This window comes from Chrysochloris asiatica, unplaced genomic scaffold (genome assembly GCF_000296735.1).
Source record: "Chrysochloris asiatica unplaced genomic scaffold, ChrAsi1.0 scaffold00030, whole genome shotgun sequence".
Taxonomy (NCBI): domain Eukaryota; kingdom Metazoa; phylum Chordata; class Mammalia; order Afrosoricida; family Chrysochloridae; genus Chrysochloris; species Chrysochloris asiatica.
In genome coordinates, this window is record NW_006408548.1 from 11,720,935 (window position 1) to 11,736,718 (window position 15,784).

The 15,784-nt window shown below is 37.1% G+C and overlaps 1 pseudogene; it reads right to left on the reverse strand.

Moving 5' to 3' along the window:
• LOC102823667 overlaps positions 1-15,784 on the reverse strand; it is a 165,512-nt pseudogene that overhangs the window by 74,147 nt on the left and 75,581 nt on the right.

Sequence of the window (15,784 nt, forward strand, 5' to 3'; positions counted from 1 at the left end):
TATTCTTAACAACAATATGGATAGCCCTGTCTAGGGAATCAAAAGCTGATAGCAGATTAAGAAATGCTGGGAAAATTAGGCCTTTTTCTATTTTTCAATTTAAATTTCCATCAAAGTGAAAGGAACAGGACATTGAGCCTTATAGTTACATTGCATGCTTAAAAACTCACTGTCAGTTATAGAATAGAATTAGAAACTAGCATTTTATAGTCTGAAATGGTTATTTTACTTTTTCTATATCTATTTTGAACTCCTGATGTGGCACTGTAGCGTCAGCACTGGACTATGAACCACAAGGTCAGCAGTTCAAACCTATCTTGGAAACTGTATACAGGCTTGCTATGAGTTGGAACCACCTTGATGGTGCTTAACAACAATAATAACAAAATACCTCATGTATCCAAATGACACAGTATGATTTTTCTGTCTTCATAATGAAATATCTCAGGTATTGATAAAAATTATAGTGAGGCTAGATATTTACTATGAAGCAGGTTTTATTTTAAGATAGATTTTATAAATAACTCATATAAGATCAGATGGCAATTTTTGAGAGGGGCAGGCCATACAGCTTAAGTGTCATTTAGTGAAGAAAGCAGTTAAAAATGTGAGTTAGTTGCTTAAAATTTCAAATGCCCAATATACATTTCATTTCTCCTCTGGCCTCTCTAACCTACTTCCACCCATTTAACAGGAGTGGGAATAGACATAAATAAATATAAATTTATTTATATTTATTCTTCAATATAGATATTACACTATTTATTGAAGAACTATATTTTATCCACTTAGTACACACTTCTTCACAAAGAGGGAGCTTTGAATAGAAATAATGAATCAATTCTTTCTCTCCCTTTTCCTATCTTCTTTCAATAATTCCCATTTTGCTAATTTCTACTGGACTCTCGACTGTACATAAAAATGCAGCTTTGTGTGAATTTTTGAAAGTGGCTTTTGGTGATTTCGCTGCTAAATGTGTATGATAGAAATTCAGTTTACCTTGGAGGCTTTCAGAGTTTTTCAGCTCTCTGTGCTAGGAAGCACACGAGTCTAGGGAAGTTCAGCTAATGTCTCCCAGCTATGCTGGTGGGGGAAGTGTGAACATCTCTGCCAGAAAGCTGCCCCTTTCTTTTCTTTCCCAGCCAGCACCTTCTATTCAAATCATCACTTCTCATTTGCCATTTGCGGAACAGTGATAGAACTAATACTCCATTGCCCTTGGAAAAGCTGAGTGAGGAGTTTGGAGCTGGTCTTGTAGTTACACTGGCTAAAAGAAGTTTCAGACTCAGGCCTGGTCCTGAAGAATCCATAAAGAATGCTGACAGAAAGTATCAGAAAATATGTACTTACAGCTTTGGCCTCAAGGTTGCTAATTGACCAGTAAATAATTGAAGGAAAAATGACCTTTTCTAGACTTGTAGTTCTTTCCAGGTGAGCAAATTAAATGCCTCACTTAGTCAAAAGAGTAATCCAGCATTCCCTGGTAAATTCCCAGAGTCTGTTTGTTAGACTGTTTTAGCTGTTGAGCCAGCCTTTTGACAAATTACCTCTGAATTTTCTGTAGTATTATACAATAAAATTTTTATTGTTTAAACTACTTTTATTTCTTTAACTAGAGGAATAAAAATTCAGTAAATATTGAACAAGTATTTATTGAGGATCCAGTCTATGCTGGATTTTATTCAAAGTTTTACAGATATAGCAGTGAACACAAGAAAGTTCTTAGACTTCTGGCAAGATGGTGGACTAAACAGACACACTACCCAGACCTTCTACAACAGAGATATCACAGACCAAAAGAAACAGAGCAAGATGATAATCCTGGAGCCCTGAGCTTCTGAGGAAAAGATAGAGAAGTGGATTGAATACTGACTAGGAGAGGAAGCTGAACAGGGAGATAGTGAGAAAGGAAACAGATGGGTGAGTTGTCAGCTGATCTGACTTGGCACAGTCATCTTAAACTTTTGTGACAGCATTGATGCACACAGCAGTCTGATGGCACAGATACACACTGCTAGCTGACAATGAGGCAGGTGCAATTCTCTCTTGTTCCCCACACTCCTCTAGTGACCAGAGGCATGGCTAGCTCCCACCCTCATCCACCCCCTGCACAGCCTCTGCTCTGTTGGAGGTTGGAGCCACACCATTGTGAGTTGGACACTGGGTGCACTACCCTCGCACCTGAAAGTAGGTGAACTCTGTTTCTTCAGACCTGCAGTACATGTAGAGTCAGTACCTGGCCAGCTGTCTCTAAGCTGCTCTTTGAGCCTGAAAGTCTTTGTTCTAGGAACAAAGACTCTTGGTTCAACCATTGTTAGTGCCTGCACAGATTGCTTCTGGATAGAGTACCCTGACTATGAACAACACCTAGGCCGACAGGAACTCCATCTAGAGTGAAACACACCCTCTCATCCCTCCCCTTCCTGCCTGGCCAGCTCCTTGGTTGGCAGGAGCTTTTCCACAATTTTCTCTTCTCTGGGTGCAGCCCTGCCCTAATATTTTCCTTTTGTTGCTGTTACTACCTTTTTCTTCCTCCTTCTCTTTCTCTTACCTTTTTAAAACAACAGCTAGACTCTCAGAAGAGAGACATCTCAAATTCACAAAGAACCTTGTGGAACACTCAAGATGAAGTCTGCAGTGGATATACTTTATTTCTCTTTTTTTCTTTTCTTCTATTTATCTTTTTTCCATCTCGTATTTCTCTTGACTTTTCTTTAATATTCACTTGTCTCTATTTTTTTTCTTCACTCTCCCTAGGTTTGGTTTTTGGGGTTTATCTTTCTTTTGTTTTATCACTTACTTATTTTTCACTTTCATTTTTAAATTTTCCTTTTCTTTTTAGGTTTTTTTCTTGCTGGTGACTTTTTTCATCCTTTATTATTTTCTTTTTCTTTTTAAATGTTGTTTAGCATTTTTTCTTGTATGTGTGCTTTTTTGTTTCTTTAATTTTTTTTTTTTTTTTTTTGCCCCACCTGACATGAGACAGCAATGGTGCCCAAAGAGCCTAATCACAACTTTTGTGGCCAGATCAACTGAGTAAGAGTTACTACCAGCTCCTATAACACTCGCTCAATAGTAGACAGCAGCCAACCCCACCTTGAACTGGGTTCATTTAGGGTGAACAGAGAACTTTGCACACACTTCCATCCTCTAACACCCACCAGGAGGCAGGTGGTGCCTAAGAACCCAATAAGATACAATCATCAATTAGATACAAATATAATAATACCACAATGTCTTAAAGATGATAGACAATGTCAGTTCTCATTACAAAACAAGATAGAGTGGCTCAACCAAGTGACCAAGATGCAGAACCGAAAAATGTTTCTGAGGAAGAAAAGATAAAGAATTCAAGAAATCTTATTTAGGCACCTTCAATGAATCAAAGAAAGATCTGGAAAGCAGCAATTGAAATCAAGGAGATGACACATATACAAAAAATAGAATAATTCAGGAAAACAGTTTAAAAATGAACAGGGAAAATAAATGAAAAATTTGAAACCATGGAAAGCAAAATTGATGAGCTTAAAGATAATCTATAAAAACTAGTCAGCTATAAGAGCAATTCAAAAAAAAAAAGAAGAGAAAAATCCAAAGAATGTCTAGATTTATGTAAGATACCATCAAGAGGAATACCTTATAGGTGAATGGAATTCCAGAATGAGAGACCAAAAAAAAAACAAAAAAACCCACAGACAATTGTCTTACAATTGTTGGAATAAACATCCCCTAACATCTTGAAATATGAGAAGATAAAGATTCAAGAAGCTACATGAACACCAAACAAAATAGACCCCAAAAGGAAATCACCAAGACACATTGTAATTGAACATTCCAAAACTAAAGACAAGAAAAGAATCCTAAGAGCAGCTCAGGAAAAAGAAAAGTTATCTTCAAATGAAACTCAATAAAACAAATCTCTGATTTCTCATCAGAAACCATCTGGGCAAGAAGGCAAAAGGATTACAAATTCAACACTCTGAAAGAAAACTATTGCCAACCAAGGTTAATATACTGAGTTAAATTTCTCCTCAAATGTTGTTGCTGATGTTGTTATGTGCCATACAGTCATTACCACTCAGAGCAACCCTGTGCACAGCAGAATAAAACACTGTCCAGTCCTGTCATACTCTCACATTCATTGTTGGCCCCCGAGCTGCCTCTGTGCCAATTCATTTTCTTGGGGGATCTTCCTCTCCCCCCCCCCACTGATCCTCCACTTGACCAAGCATGATATCTTTTCCAGGACTAGACTCTCCTGCTAACATGTCCCAAGTAAGAGATATGAAGCTTTAACATTCTGGCTTCTAAGGAACATTCTGGCTGTATCTCTTCTAAGACAGATTTGTATGTTCTTACAGTTCATTGTACTTTTAGTATTCTTCTCCAGCATCATATCTTAAAGATGGTTCAATATTAGGGAAGCAATCAATGTAATAAACCACATAAATAAAACAAAGGAAAAGAACCACATGATCATATCGATTGATGCAGAAAAGGCATTTGACAAAATCCAACACACATTCCTCGTTAAAACACACAACAAAATAGGAGTAGCAAGAAAATTACTTAACATAATTAAAGCAATATATACAAAGTCAACGACCAATTTACTCTCAATGGCGAGAAACTGAAAACATTCTCCTTGCAATTTAAACATGGGCAGAAGGCATGAACAGAGTTCACCAAAGAAGACATTCAGGCGGGCCATCAAGCATATGAAGAAATACTCATGATCATTAGCTTTCAGAGAGATGCAACTCAAAACAGCAATGAGATATCTCACCCCACTATTAATAGCAATGTTAAAAAAAAAGGCTGGCGAGAGTGTAGAAAGACTGGTACCCTCCTATTCTACTGGTGGAATTGTAAAATGATGAAATCACTGGGTAAAACAGTATGGTCTTCCTCAAAAGTTAGAAATTAGAAAAATAGCGTATGACCCAGAAAGCCCTCTGCTTGTTATATATCCTAGATAAAATAAGAGGTGTGGCACGAATAGTTACAGGAAAATGTTCATCACAACACTATTTACAAACAAACTTTTATACATACACACAATGAAATATTACACAACAGTGAGGACTTAACAATGAATCTGTGAAACACCTCATAACCTAGATGAATTCGGAAGACAATATGCTGAGTAAAATTAGTCAACCATAAAAACACAAATATTGCATGAGACCACTATTATAAAAAGTTAATAAGATATTTTTACAAAAAAAGAAATGTTTGATTGTTGCCAGGGGTGGAAGGTAAGGTGCAGTAATTCAGTGGAGAGAGGGCAGACACATGTTAAACTCAGTAAAAAGGAAGGAAACTTACAACAAGAGGGAGGTGGCAGAAGAATGATGAAGGCAGGGGAATACACAGGGCAAGAGTTAAAGGGAACATAGATAATGCACAGTCTTGCATTAATTATGATAATAGTTATGGTGATGTGTCTATCCATGATCTGCAGGTGTTGTTGTTAGGTGTCCTTGAGTTTGTTCTGATTTATAGAGACCCTATGCATAACAGGATGAAACACTGACCGGTGCTTTGCCATACTCACAATTGTTGTTACACTTGAACCAATTACTGCTGCCACTGTGCGAATCCATCTCTTTGGGGGTCTACTTCTATTTCTCTGACCCTCGACTTTACCAAGCATGTTGCCATTCTCCAGAGACTGGACTTTTGTGATAATATGTCTGAAGTATGAAAGATAATCTTTCACCATCCTGGCTCCTAAGGAACATTCTGGCTGTACTTCTTCCAACACAGATTAGTTTGATCTTTTGGCAGTCCATGCATGGTACTTTTAAACTTCGTCTTCATCACCACAGTTCGAATTCATCAATTTGCCTATGGTCTTCCTTATTCATTGTCCAACTTTCACATGCATGTGAGACTACTGAAAAATACCATGACTTGTGTCAAGTGTGCATTAGTACTTGAGCTGACATCTTTGCTCTTGAACACTTCAAAGAGGTCTTGTGCAGCAGATTTGCCTATTGAAATACGTTGTTTGATTTTTTTGACTGCTGCTTCCATGAGTGTTGATGGTTGATCTGAGAAGAAATGAAGTCTTTGACAACTTCAATCTTTTCTCCATTTATATGAAAGTTTATTCATTGATCTGTTGTTGTTGTTGTTAAGTGCCATTGAGTCAGTTCTGACCCATAGCGACCCTGTACAGGGTTTCCGAGGGTGTAAATCTTTACGGGAGTAGAAAGCCTCATCTTTCTCCCACGGAGCGGCTGGTAGTTTCGAACCGCTGACCTTAAGGTTCACAGCCCGATTCGTAACCACTACGTTACCAGAGATCCTTATTCATTGATCTAGTGGTGAGCATTACCTTGAAGTGCAATGCATACTGAAGGCTGTAGTCTTTGATCTTTATCAGTATTTTAAGTACTCTTTGCTTTCAGCAAGCAAGGTCACATCATCTGCATATCAAAGGTTGTTAATGAGTCTTCCTCTAATCCTGATGCCACATTCTTCTTCATATAAAATCCATCTGCTAGTATTATTTGCTCATCATTCGTGTTGAATAAATACGGTGAAAGAATACAACCCTGGCACACACCTTTTCTGATTTTAAAAAATTCAGTGTCCTCTATCTGTTTGAATGACTGCCTCTTGGTCTATGTACATGTTCCTCATGAGTGCAGTTAAGTGTTCCAGAATGCTCATTCTCCACAATGTTGTCTATAACTTGTCATGATCAACACAGTCAAAAACCTTTGGGTAGTCAATAAAGCACAGGTAAACATTTTTCTGGTATTCTCTACTCTAACCCAAGATCCATCTGATGCCATCTATGAAATCCCAGTATTACTTCCTCACTTGAATCCAGCTTGTATCTCTGGTCAATGTAGTATGGCTGCTATTTTTAAATGATCTTTAGCAAAATTTTACTTGCATATGATATTAATGATATTTTCCAATGCTATCTGCATTCCACTGGGTCACCTTTCTTTGGAATGGACACAAATATAAATCTCTCACAATCGGTTGGCCAAGTGCATGTCTTCCAAATTTCATGGCCTAGATGAGTGAGTACCTCCAGTGCTGCATCAGTTGGTTGAAAATTTTCAGTTTTCATTCCATCAGTTCCCATAACCTTGTTTTTTGTTAATGCCTTCAGTGCACCGTGGACTTCTTCCTTCAGTATCATTGGCTTTTGATCATATGCTATCTCTTAAAACATCAACTTTTTTTTTTTTTGGTACAGTAACTCTCTGTATTCATTCCACTTTTCCACTTTCTTTTTAAAAACTTTTTATTTAAGTTTTTATTGTGAATTCAGTGAAGGTTTACAGGGCAGATTATCAGTTTTACATTCAACAAATATTTTGTTTCATTGCAATGATTATAATTTCCTCTATGTACCAGCAGTTAAAAGTATTTACCTCTATTCCCATTTTTCTTTTTTGATGTACACATTCAAAACAAAAAATATATATTCTTTAAAATGTCTAAAGGTCACATTTTGCAAGCTAATCTCCTGCCTGCAGGCAGACAGCCTTTCTCAATCCATATGCCTGGAGTCCGCAGCTGCTGTGTCTCTGCTATCTGTGTCTCTGCTATCGTTGCTTTGCTGATTAAGATTCCATGCTCCACTCATGCTCTTCCCTCTTGATGGTCCCAGGGTCCTCTGTTCCTGAAATGTAAGATTAAATGCCCTGCTTAAGTTATACATATTCTACAATTATAGTTGTGGCAATTACAATTAGTCCTGATAACAATTACTCACAATTGAATATTAAAATGTTATCCTCATCCTCTCCCATCCCTTTCACCAGACCCATCTGGAAAAGAGGAAAATATTCACTAGGGATTCTATCTTACCCATACTTGTTCTGAACTAAGCACACTCATGAAAGCTTTTAAGCCAGCCACTTTGTGCCTTTATAGCTCCTCATTTTTGATGAATAAGGAAGATCGTAGAAGGATTAACACCTTTGACTTACGGTGTTGGTGGAGAATGTTGAAAGTACCATGGACTGCCAAAAAAACAAATAGATCTGTGTTGAAAGACGTACACCCAGAGTGCTCTTTGGAAGCTAGGATGGCCAGACTTTGTCTTTCATACTTTGAAAATATAGTCAGGAGGGAACAGTCATTGGAAAAGGATAGCATGTTTGGTAAGATGGAGGGTTTGAGAAAAAGAGGAAGACCTCCAATGAGATGAATTGGCACAGTGCCAGGCAACATCAATGGGCTCAAATGTAGCAACGATTATGAGGTTAGCCCAGGAGCGGGTAGTGTTTCATTCTGTTGTGCATATGGTCACTATGAGTTGGTACCAACTCAATGGCACCTAATAACAACAACAAATTTTGATTGCCCTTCTATGTTGCCCATCCCTTTCAACCCAGTGTACTGGTCAATTTCTGGTCAGCTAGCCATCCAAACTAGGTCAAATGGGTACTATCAGCAAGTTTGGGAGTTCTTGCATACCTCCCCCCACTTCAAGACCAGCTGGCTACTTCACTCTGAATTCTAGCCCCCAGTGCCTAAGCCAGTGTACATGGGCTCAAGAGTTCATACACCTCCCTAAACTTCAGACCAGCCAGCACTTCCTCTGCTGTCTTTCATCTCAAGATCAACAGGTGTCTATTGAATATGGCCGAATTCAGGCCAGGTCTTCATTCCTGCATTTCCCCCACTTCCATTCAAAGCAGTCACTAGTAAACATAAAAATCTGCTCATGTGTTCCCTTTGAGTTTCAGTCTTAGGAGGGGTTTATTCTGATTGGCTGACTTTTCTTGCCTTGATGACTCCAAGGCAAACAACTTGCTTAATAGTCTAATAGCCAAACACTCTGCTTTTTTTCTGCTGGTCTTTCTTTCAAGAAATATCTTCTGTTCTTCTAGCCATTCCAGGTTGGTTTGCATGTCTTTTCAAGTGGGAATATCCCACCAGAACCCTCAGAAGGTTCTGGATGGGGCTTAGGAATCTTTCTGAGTCCCCATACTCCACAAATGCTTAACAAAAAGCTTATTTCCTTGTTCGAATTCTTATTCCTATTTTAGCTAATCATTCTTATTCCCATTTTAGCTAATCATAATCTTATTCCCATTTTAGCTAAACTTACAAGTTTCTGTAATCATAATTCCCAAGATTCCTTTATATCACACTTAAATATCTATTTTACAGTAGAAGGCAGGGGAAACTAATACCCACAAGACAATCAAGCACCTTAACATTATTTCCCCTCCTTTACCCATTCAGACTGTGTCTCAATCCCTGTATCATAAAGTCCTGTTTTTCTAAGCTTGTGTATACATCACTATTTACCTCTATCCTATTTAGCCCCTGAATTAGGGAATGAGAGTCCTCCAACTTTGTTCAACTTCTTTAGCAGTGCTTTGCTTATCCAAGATCTCTTTCCTTTCCAAATAAAGTTTGTGATTGTTTCTTCCATATCTTTGAAGAATGTTGTTGAAATTTGGATTGGGATGGCATTATATCTGTAGATTGCTCTTGGTAATATTGACATTTCCACAATGCTAAGTGTTCCTATCCATGAGTATAGTATATTCTTCCATTTTTGTAAATCTCTTTTGGTTTCTTGTAGTAATATTTTATAGTTTTCTTTGCATAGGTCTTTTGTTTCTCTGGTTAGATTTATTCCTAAATACTTCATCCTTTGGGTGACTATTGTAAATGGTATTATTTTATTTTCAGACCTGCCTTTGTTAGTATAGAGGAATCTAAATGAATTTTGTTATGTTGACCTTGTACCCTGCCATTTTGCTGAATCTTTCAATGAGTTCCAATAAGTTTTTTTGCTGAGTCTTTGGGATTTTCTATGTATAGGATTATATCATTGGGAAATAGAGTTTTACTTCTTCTTTGCTAATGAGGATGTCTTTAATTTCTCTTATTTTCCTTGTAGCTATAAGCCTTCTAACACAATATCGAATAGGAGTAGTGATAAAAGGGATCCTTGTCTGGTTCCTGTTTGCAAATGGAATGCTTTTAGATGCTCTCCATTGAGAATGATACTGGCTGTTCACTTTGTTTATATGCTTTTAATTATGTTGAGGAATTTCTCTTCAATTCCTATTTCACTGAGTGTTTTTATCAGGAATAGATGTTAGATTTTCTCAAATGACTTTTCAGTTCAATCGGTATCATCATGTGGTTCTTTTCATTTTTTAAATTTATATCATGGATTACATTGATTGCTTTTCTAATATTTAACCATCCTTGGAAAAACCCAAGCAAGAGATGCTGGTGGGTTAGACCAAGGTGTAATTGGTGCAACTGATAAGAAGCTATTCTATATGTTATATATTGAAGGTAGAGCCATACTTTCTTAGACATTTTCAATGAAAAATAGTAAAATATACTTTTAGGAATTTATATTTATTCATTTATCCACTGGTCTACTAATTTTCACCATGTTCCAAGAATATTATTTAAGACAACAGTCCTTGAAGATGGTCATTTTTGTAATAATAGCTTCTGATCCCAACAATATTTTTGAGAGGAAATGAAAGTACTGGTTAATTTTACCTCATATGCACCATTTTAAAGCTTACAGGTTGACCCTGGATTTATTAACAATATTGCATTCTGAAACTACTTAATTCATAGGATCTCAAGTCTTTAATTATAAAATTACTTAAGATGGTTATGCCTAACTTCTCCCATTTTAAGATGGAGAAACTGAGGCTCTGACAATTCCTGTGAGCCTCAGTTTCTTCATTAGTACAATGAGATGACAGGACTAAATGTTAAAAAGGTCTTCTTTAACTTTATAATTCCTATGATTAAAAAAAGGAAGTTTATTATAGTATTGCATTTCCTTTAGTACTCACAGTAAACTAGTTTGAGTTGCATCCTGCTTAACTGTAGGACATCCTAACTCTGTGTTTCCATCTTCAAATATTTCAAGGAATACCTAAGACATGCCTATACATTCCACAGAGCTATCCAGTTGTCATTTGCCATTTTAGCTTGCTGACTTGCTCTTAGCCAGAGGCTTAGGCCCATTCTGTTACTGCCTTCTTCTTATTGCCAGTTTTAGGTTTGCTGCTCTCAGAGATCTCAATTTGTGATAATTACAACAAAGACAGCATTATAACTTGCAATCAGAGCTTACTAAGGGCTGGATGCAGCAATGTAATTCCAGGGAATAATGGTTATTTGATTCTATTAATCCTATGAGTTCAAAAATCTAAGTCTTTTCATTGCCGTTCTTTACTAGATTCTTTACTTAGTTCTTTGCTTTGCAGTTCTTTACCTAGTGTCTTTGCTTGGCTTCATTCTGGTCATGTTCATATGATCAGGTAAAAGAGTCCAGTTTAGTTGTCCCAAATCAAGTACCAAAATGATATATACCATAATCAATATGGTAGCTTTATTAGTTTCCTGTACATGCTGTAACAAATTTACACACATCTGGTGGCCTAAAAAAAACTCCACAATTTATTCTCTCACAGTTCTGGAGGTCAGAAATCCAAAATCAGTAACAATAGACTTCAATCAGGGTGTTAGCAGGTTCATACTTTCTTCAGAGGCTATAGGGGATAATCTGTTCCTTGGCTTATCCAGTTTCTGGTGGCTGCCAGCATTTCTTGACTTGCAGATGTTCAACTACAGTCTCTACCTCTGTTATCACATTTCTCCTTTTTTAATATCTACAAGAAATCTTCCTCTGCCTCAGTTTATAAGAGTAAATGTGAGGGCATTTAGGTATCAGCCACATAATCCAGGACAGTCTTAACATCTAAAGACCCTTAATTTAATTACATCTATAAAGACCCTTTTTCCAAGTAAGTTAATATATAAATTCTGGCATTAGGACATGGAATATTATTTACTCCACTCCAATAATCTTTGATGCTATTCACCAAATGTTTCCAATTTGTAATCTTCTGAGCAATGATAGTATTTTGCTTCCTGATGCCCTGGTGGTTGGGTGGGCTGTGTGATTAGTTATGACAAATGAGCAGCAATAACTTATATAACTAACAGGCTGTTGTTGTTTCCTGTTCAGCTATTTTACTTCCTTATTTCTTCCAGTTGCTTTAGCTTCTCTATGATCAAGAGCAATATTCAGAGTCTCTTCTGATAACCATTTTAGTCTTTTCTTCTTTCCTGTCCTTTTAATTCCCTTTAGCTTTCTTCTTAATATATGATATTCTTGATGTCATCTCATAATTCTTCTGGTCTCTGTTCAGCAATGTCTAATACATCAAATTTATTCTTTAGATAGTCTCTAAACTCAGATGGAATCTATTCCAGGTCATATTTTGGCTTTTTTGTACTTATTTCAATTTTCTTCAGGTTCAGCCTGTACTTGCATATGAACAATTGAGGATCTGTTCCACAGTCTGCCCTGTGGTCTTCCCATAGATGTAGTCAATTTGATTCCTGTGTTATTCCATATAATGATGTCTATGTGTGTAGTAGTCATTTATGTTGCTGAAAAAGAGGTATTTGCAATGAGTAAGTCATTAGTCTTGCAAAATCCTATCATTCAATCTCCAGCATAATTTCTATCACCAAGACTATCTTTTCCAACTACCATTTTTATTTTTGTTTCTAACTTTTGTATTCCAATCACCAGTAATTATCATTGCATCTTTATATCGTGTTTGATCTATTTCACAGTGAAGATGTTGGTAAAATTTTACATTTTCATCATAATTGGCTATAGTGATTGGTGTGAATAATGTCTTCCTTGTGGGTGTATGGATATCACTATACTTCAAGATAGAACCTTGAAATGCTTTTTTGGCAATAAATGGTATGTCGATCCATTTCAATTTGTCATTCATGGCATGGTAAACCATATGACTGTCTGATACAAAATGGCCATTTCAACTCACTGTTGCCTAGGATATTGGTCATTATCCATCCCATTTCATTTTTGACAACTTCTGGTTTTCCTAGATTCATACTCCCTACATTCCATGTTCCATTTATTACTAAATGTTTGCAGCAGTTTCTCCTCATTTTGTGTATCATCAGCAAATGAAGGTCCAGAAAACTTTGCTCCATCCACATCATTATGGCTTCAAATTCTACTTTCAGGAGCCAGGTCTTCCACAGTTGTGTTTTGAGTGCCTTTGAACCTGAAGTGCTCCTCTTCTGGCACTATATCTGACAATGTTCCTTGCTATATTCATAAGGTTTTCAATGGCTAACAATTCAGAAATGGTCTGCCTCTCCTTCCTCCTTATGGTGGTGGTGGTGTGCCATACAGTCGGTTCCATCTATAGCAACTCTGCATAAGGTTTCTGAGGCTATAAATATTTATGGGAGCAGAAAGCCTCATCTTTCTTCAACGAAATGGTCGGTACTTTTGAACTGCTGACTTTGAGGTTAGCAGCCTGACTCATAACCATTATGCTACCAGAGCTCCTTCCTGCTTTCTCCTAGTCTGTCTTAATCTGGAATCTCCATTGAAACCTACTTACCCATGGGTGACTCTGCTAGTATTTAAATACTAATGGCATAGATTCCAGCATCACAGCAACACACAAGTTACCACAGTATGACAAACTGACAGATGAGTGGTGGACTTCCACACTAGAGCATTTAAACTGCTAGTGCAAGACATTAAGCACTTGTCACTCTCTGCTTTGAGGTGGTAACTCTACCATTAATATGGGTTTTAAAGGAGGGAAACAAGGAGTAGAGTCCACCTAACCTGCAGTGACTTAAATGGTGAACAAGGAATGAATCTGTGCTACAAAGACTCACTGTATTTATTTATTGATTTATTACAATGTAGCAAGCTATCTTGATTCATTCACCTAGATCTAAGTTCCCAAGACTTGAAGGTCAGAAAACCAAAAGTTTTTCTTATGTTCCAAGACCTCCCTCCCTTATAATTAAGGGAAAATCCTATCTCCAATTCATCTCAGAATTCACTAAGTGATCATCAACACATTTTCCCAAATAACAGTGATTTAATGTTTTATTAAGGTGAAATTTACAAACATTAAAATTCACTTAGGTTTGCAACCCTCACCACTATCTAGTTTTAGAACACATTTCCTCCCACAAAAAGACATTTTTTATCCATTACCAATCACTCTCTGTTCCCATCTTCTCCCTGCTCGTGGCAACCACTTTCTGTCCCTATGCATTTGCCTTTTGACATTTTTGCAATGTGACATCTTCCTATCCATGAGCAAGGTATATTCTGTTTTTGTAAGTCTCTTTTTGTTTCTTGTAGTATTTTGTAGTTCTCTGGTTACATTTATCCCTAAATATTTCGTCTTTTCATTGGCTACTCCAAATGGTATTGTTTTCCTAATTTCTTTTTCAGAGCTGTCTTTACTAGTATGTTGTTGTTCTAAAGTCAGTTCTGACTTGTAGTGATCCTGTATAAGGTTTCTGAGGAACAGCTGGTGGATTTGAACTGCCAACCTTGTGGCTTGCAGTTCAAAGCTTATCCTACAGTGTCACATGAGGAGTTCCATTTATTAGTGTTGCTGTTGTTGTTAAGTATCATTGAGTCAGTTCCAACTCTTAGTGACCCTGTATAGGATTTCCGAGGAGCAACTGGTAAGTTAGAACTACCAACTGTGCTGTCTAGTGCTTATCCTACAGCACTACACCAGAACTACATTTATTAGCGTTGAGGAATCTAATTGATTTTTCTATACTGATCTGATACCCTGCCATGTTGCTAAATCTTTCAATGAATTCCAATAATTTTCTTGCTGTGTCTTTGGGATTTTCTATGTATAGGATCATATCATCTGCAAATAGAGAGTTTTACTTCTTTGGCAATTTTGATGCCTATAATTTTCCTTTAATGTCTTATAGATATAGCTAATACTTTCAACACAATATTGGATAAGAGTGATGATAAAGGGCATACTTGTCTAGTTCCTGTTTGCAAAGGGAATGCTTTCAGTTTCTCTCCATTGAGAGTAATGTTGGCTATTGGATTTGTATACAATTGTTTCTAGACTTCATCCCATTGCTGTTGCCACTGTGCCAATCCATCTAGTTGGGGGTCTTCCTCTTTTTCACGGACCCTCTACTTTACCAAGCATGATGTCCTTATCAAGGGACTGGTCCCTTCTGATAATATGTCCAAAGTATGAGAGATAAAATCTGGCCATCCTACCTTACAAGGAAGATTGTAGCTGTAATTCTTCCAATACAGATTTGTTTGCTCTTTTGGCAGTCTGTGATTCTTTTAATATTCTTCTCCAACACCATAACTCAAATGTATCAACTCCTCTATGGTATTCCTTATTCATTGTCCAACTTTTGCATGCATAGGAGACTATTGAAAGTACTATGGCTTTGTTTAGGCACACTTAGTCCTCAAACTGACATCTTTGCTCTGAACACTTTAAGAAGGTTTTGTGCAACAGATTTGCCTAGTACAATATGGCATTTGATTTCTTGACTGCTGCTTCCACGAGTGTTGATGGTTGATCAGAGCAAAATAAAGTCTTTGACAGCTTCAAACTTTTCTCCATTGATATGGATGTTAATTATTGGTCCAGTGGTGATGCTTTTTGTTTTCTTTACATTAAGTTGCAACCCATACCAAAGGCTGTGCTCTTTGCTCTTCATCAGTAAGTATTTCAAATCCTTTTCACTTTCAGCAAGCAAGACTATATAATCCACATATCTCGGATTGTTAATGAGTCTTCCTCCAAATCCTGATGTCACATTCTTCTTTATGTAATCGAGATTCTCGGATTATTTGCTCAGCATACACATTGAATAAGCATGGTGAAAGAATACAACCCTGACACACACCTTTCCTGATTTTAAACCATTCACTGTCCCCTTGTTGAGTCAG